Source organism: Octopus bimaculoides, chromosome 7 (assembly GCF_001194135.2).
Source record: "Octopus bimaculoides isolate UCB-OBI-ISO-001 chromosome 7, ASM119413v2, whole genome shotgun sequence".
Classification (NCBI taxonomy): domain Eukaryota; kingdom Metazoa; phylum Mollusca; class Cephalopoda; order Octopoda; family Octopodidae; genus Octopus; species Octopus bimaculoides.
In genome coordinates, this window is record NC_068987.1 from 37092868 (window position 1) to 37097541 (window position 4674).

Genomic DNA, 4674 nt, shown 5'->3' on the forward strand with positions numbered 1-4674 from the left:
ACGAAAAGAAATAGCAGCCGGAGACACGTGACCAAGGCTGTGTAAAGAGAGAGAGTAAGAGTAGCAGAGGGAAAAGAAGGGGAGGAAGTAGAATAAATGTGAGCAACGAGAGGTAGAGAGAGAGAGAGAGATAGTAGTAGTAACAGTGAGAGGCAAAGGACGAGTAACAAGAGAGAGAGAGAGAGATAGTAGTGACAGGTAGAGGCAAAGAACAGTAGAGGGAAGAATGAGAGGGGGAGATAGATATAGAGATAGAGAGAGTCGCGTTAGAAAAATAGTTAAAACTTACTGCATAAAGGTTAACGCGTGCGTTCTGTTGTGATACAAACAATATATGAGTATATGCATATATATGTACATGTATGTACATACTTTCATCTACATGTACATATAGATACATAACTTGTTTATATGCCAACAGAATGTGGTAGTCCTCTAAAGGACAATGTTACTGTTGTTTTAGCCCCATGCAAAAATCTCTTCCAGTTGGCTATTGACACACAGTTTGTGTCTGTATATAGTATTTGTAAGGGAGGTCATCACTCCCATTTCTAGCCTTACGTGATACTCACAGACCTAAATTTCTGGAAGTTATCCATCCTCAGTGTGAGACAATCATAAGCTAGTGACAAAAGTTCTCTCCACTTGCAAATACTATATATTCTTTAAGCAACACACAGTCGCTGATCTCGAATAGAGAAAAACAACTTGTTTTAAATCTGAGCGAGAGATATACAGTAACAGTACCAAATTGTAATGTTTATATGCCAACAGAATGTGGCAGTCTTCTAAAGGACAATGTTATTGTTGTTATAGCCCCAGGGAAAATCAGGAAAAACATGTTACTGCTGTTTTAGCTCCAGGAGAAACATCCAGAAACCTGGATCTGTGAGTATCATGTAAGGCTAGAGATGGGAGCGATGACCTCCCTTGCAAATACTATATACGAACACAAACTGTGTGTTGATAGCTAGCTGGAAGAGATTTTTCCTAGGGCTAAAACAACAGTAATATCATCTGTTGAAGTGATTGCAGTACAATGTGAGATGAAGTGCTTTGCTCAAGAATACAATGTACCACGTAATCTAAGAATTAAAACCACAATTTCACAATCATGAGTACAACACCCTAACCACTAGGTCACATTCTGTTGGCATATAAACATTATGATTCAGTACTGTTACTGTGTATCTCTCATTCAGTGATTTAAAACAAGTTGTTTTTATCTATATGAGATCAACAACTGTGTGTCACTTAAAGAATATATAGTATTTGCAAGTGGAGAGACCTTTCATCACTAGCTTGTGATTGTCTCACACTGAGGACAGATGACATCCAGAAACCTAGGTCTGTGAGTATTACGTAAGGCTAGAGATGGAAGCAATGACCTCCCTTGCAAATACAATATACAGACACAAACTGTGTGTTGATAGCCAGCAGGAAGAGATATTTTTCTGGGGTTAAAACAACAGTAACATTGTCCTTTAGAGGACGGCCACATTCTGTTGGCATATAAACATTATGATATATATATATGTATGTGTGTGTGTGTATATATATGCACACATATTCACACACATCTATATACACATATGCATATGTATTTAAATTTATACATTACTTTCTCTCTGACACAGTATCTGTAATTTCCAATAAGTGGGCTGGTACAAATAAATACTTCAACACTAAAGAAGAAAAGAAAAGAGGATAATTGATTAGTTAGTTACTAAATATGAAAACTATTCAAGTCAATAATAATTTACGTTGGTATAATTTAACAAATAGAAATTTCATTGATTGACAGATATTATAACAAAGAATTAATATGATTGATTGATTGATTACCAGTATTGATAGATAAGTCAATAAGTTACCGAACAACAAGTTAGAGGTTACCAGTTCATATTAACAAAAATGTCTGCTTGATCCAGGGGCCTTCTTAAATTCAAAAATGGAAGTGTTTAATTGGTGCCCTCATGAGAGAAAATTCATGTTCATATTTTGTTAGCAGCTCAACAATGCTGCTGTAGCCAATATGTTCAACTTTCAACTGTTAACTATACTTACTCTAAGTAATGGCAATTCTTTGTATTTGAGGGTCATGAAGAAGAGTGACAAGCCCTCAAGTGGCTGTGTGTGATCCTTGAAAGACAAGTTCAGGAACATTTGCGGCAAATATTCAGCCTGCGCTTGGCAGTTTTAAAGTGAGAGTCAGTTTGTGTAGTCTAGTCCCACTCTTTAGACTTAGAGGCTAGACCACAGTGGCTCAGTAGGCTAAGACAACTGTGGTGTGTAGTATGCTATATGTTTTACATTGGAGTGACCTTCACCAAGTTGAATTGCTTTACAGGACAGGTGAGCTCCACCTACCCTGGACATACTCTTAGTACCACACTATTTTAAGTTATAACAGCTCAGTAAATTAGTCTATGTTGCTGTATGTAGTTTCTAAGGTGACATAGACTATATAACTGTAAATAAATATCACAGGGTGGAATAGTTCACTATTATATATATATTGTATATAGTTTCCATGTGCCAGTGCCACATAAAATGCACTTGTGCTAGTGCCACATAAAAGCACCTGTACCTGTAGCATGTAAAAAGCACTCAGCACACTCTGTAAAGTGGTGGATATAAGGAACGGCATTCAGCCATAAGAATCATGCCAAAACAGACAGTTGGAGCCTGGCAAGCTCCTGTGAAACCATCCAACCCATGTAAACAAGGAAAATGCATGTTAAACAATGATGATAATGATGTACAGCAGGATGGTAAAACTCACTATTTTACATAGGTACCACAGGGTAGAATAGTCCATTATTGTATATAAGTTCTATAGGGTAGATTAATCTACCATTTATGTAAGTACAAAGGTTGCAATAGTATTCTTTTACAAAGGAATATCACTAAAAATAGTCCATGTAATACTATTTATATACACGGCTAGAGTACCTTATAAAGTAGATTTAGTGGTTCAGAATTAACCTGTGGTTAAACAACAACATAAGCAAGTAAAGGTACCTCTATGTAGTCATGAAACTGCTAGAAATAGCAGCTGAATTTCCCTCAAATCACATTCTGTCATCTTTATAAAAGACACATTGGATAATGTTGTCCTAGATACACTATGTCTGAAAAAAAAAATAATGTAGGATGATTTACAGCCAGGAGACCTTTGCCCATAGGCCTGCTGAATGAGTGTTGATCAAGGGCTAAAATACAGCAACAACAACAGTTATAACAACATAGTTACAGGAATTAATGCTATGCAAGATAGCATGTGGGTCATGTGTGTGTGTTGGCATGTGAATATGAGTGTGTATTCACATTTGTGCCTATGTGAATTATTTAAACTGGAAGACAGCAGCATATTTCAAAGTCAAATAGACATGACACCCCAACCAGAATTATAATCTACAGCAAACATCACTCAAGATGTTAGATGCTGATGCTACTGCTGATGATGATTATGATGTAGCGGTGGTGATGTGGTGGTGGTGGTAATGATGTAGTGGTAGAGATGGAAGTGGTGGTGGATGTATAATTGAGTGTTGAGAAGTGGAAACATTAGATATAGCATAGATGATAGTGTGAGAGATGTGTGTGTGTGTTAGTGGTTGGCGTTAGGAAGGGCATCCAGCTGTAGAAACCCTGCCAAATCAGATTGGAGCCTGGTGTAGCCATCTGGTTCACCAGTCCTCAGTCAAATCGTCGAACCCATGCTAGCATGGAATGCGGACGTTAAACGATGATGATGATGATGATGATGATATATACTATACATATATATATATATATATGTGGAGGCGCAATGGCCCAGTGGTTAGGGCAGCGGTTTTTGTGTGTTATTTTAAATGGCTTATAAACACCTTCCACGCTGCAATTGTTTATATATATATATATATATATAATATACACACACATACAGGGTGCAATGGGTAAATTGTTGCCATTTTATATTTTTAATTTTGTGCATGTGCATTGTTTGTTTTTGGTTTTGTCAACTACACAGTACAATAGGGTCAGTTGGACACCATCTGTGAGAAAAACAAAACCATGATGCAATTGACTCTGCCAGAAATTTGGAAATGATGTTCTGTACTGTTTGACATTCGTACCAGAAGCTCTAATACAAACATTTCAAAGTGTTTGGGTATCAATCTGAGGACAGTGCAATCTGAGGACAGTGCAATCTGAGGACAGTGCAATCCGAGGACATGTACTGAGAGTGATAAAAATCAAACATCCAATCAACATCATGGTGTTTGGAGTGATCACTAGTGATGGTGACGTTATGCTACCATTCATCTTCTACCTACACGGCCTCAAACTCAACATGGAGGCCCATATCAAGTGCCTGGAGGAGGTAGTGCTGCCCTTGGTCAAGAGGGTGACTGCTGGAAGACCCTATGTCTGGCAACAGGACACTGCACTATGCCACACAAGCAGGAGAACCCAGTTATGGCTGTCAGACAATTTCTGCGACCACATTACCCCTAACATCTGGCCACCTAACTCCCCAAACTGCAACCCCCTTGATTATTATGTGTGGGGTGCAGTTGAGTGAGAGACCAACAAAACTCCTTGTAACACCAAAGATGAACTGAAAGCTAAGATTATGGCAGCATTCACTAACTTAAACAAGGAGACCATCCAGAAAAGTTGCAGAAG

The 4674-nt window shown here is 38.0% G+C and overlaps 1 long non-coding RNA gene across 1 annotated transcript in view; it reads right to left on the reverse strand.

The window, feature by feature from the left end:
* The window catches only part of LOC106878176 (uncharacterized), a 12216-nt gene extending 10529 nt beyond the window's left edge, over positions 1–1687 (reverse strand). The window contains exon 1 of the long non-coding RNA XR_001410471.2: positions 1622–1687. This is a non-coding gene — a long non-coding RNA (uncharacterized LOC106878176). The remainder of the gene's footprint in view (positions 1–1621) is intronic.
* Between the last annotated feature and the right edge of the window lie 2987 nt (positions 1688–4674).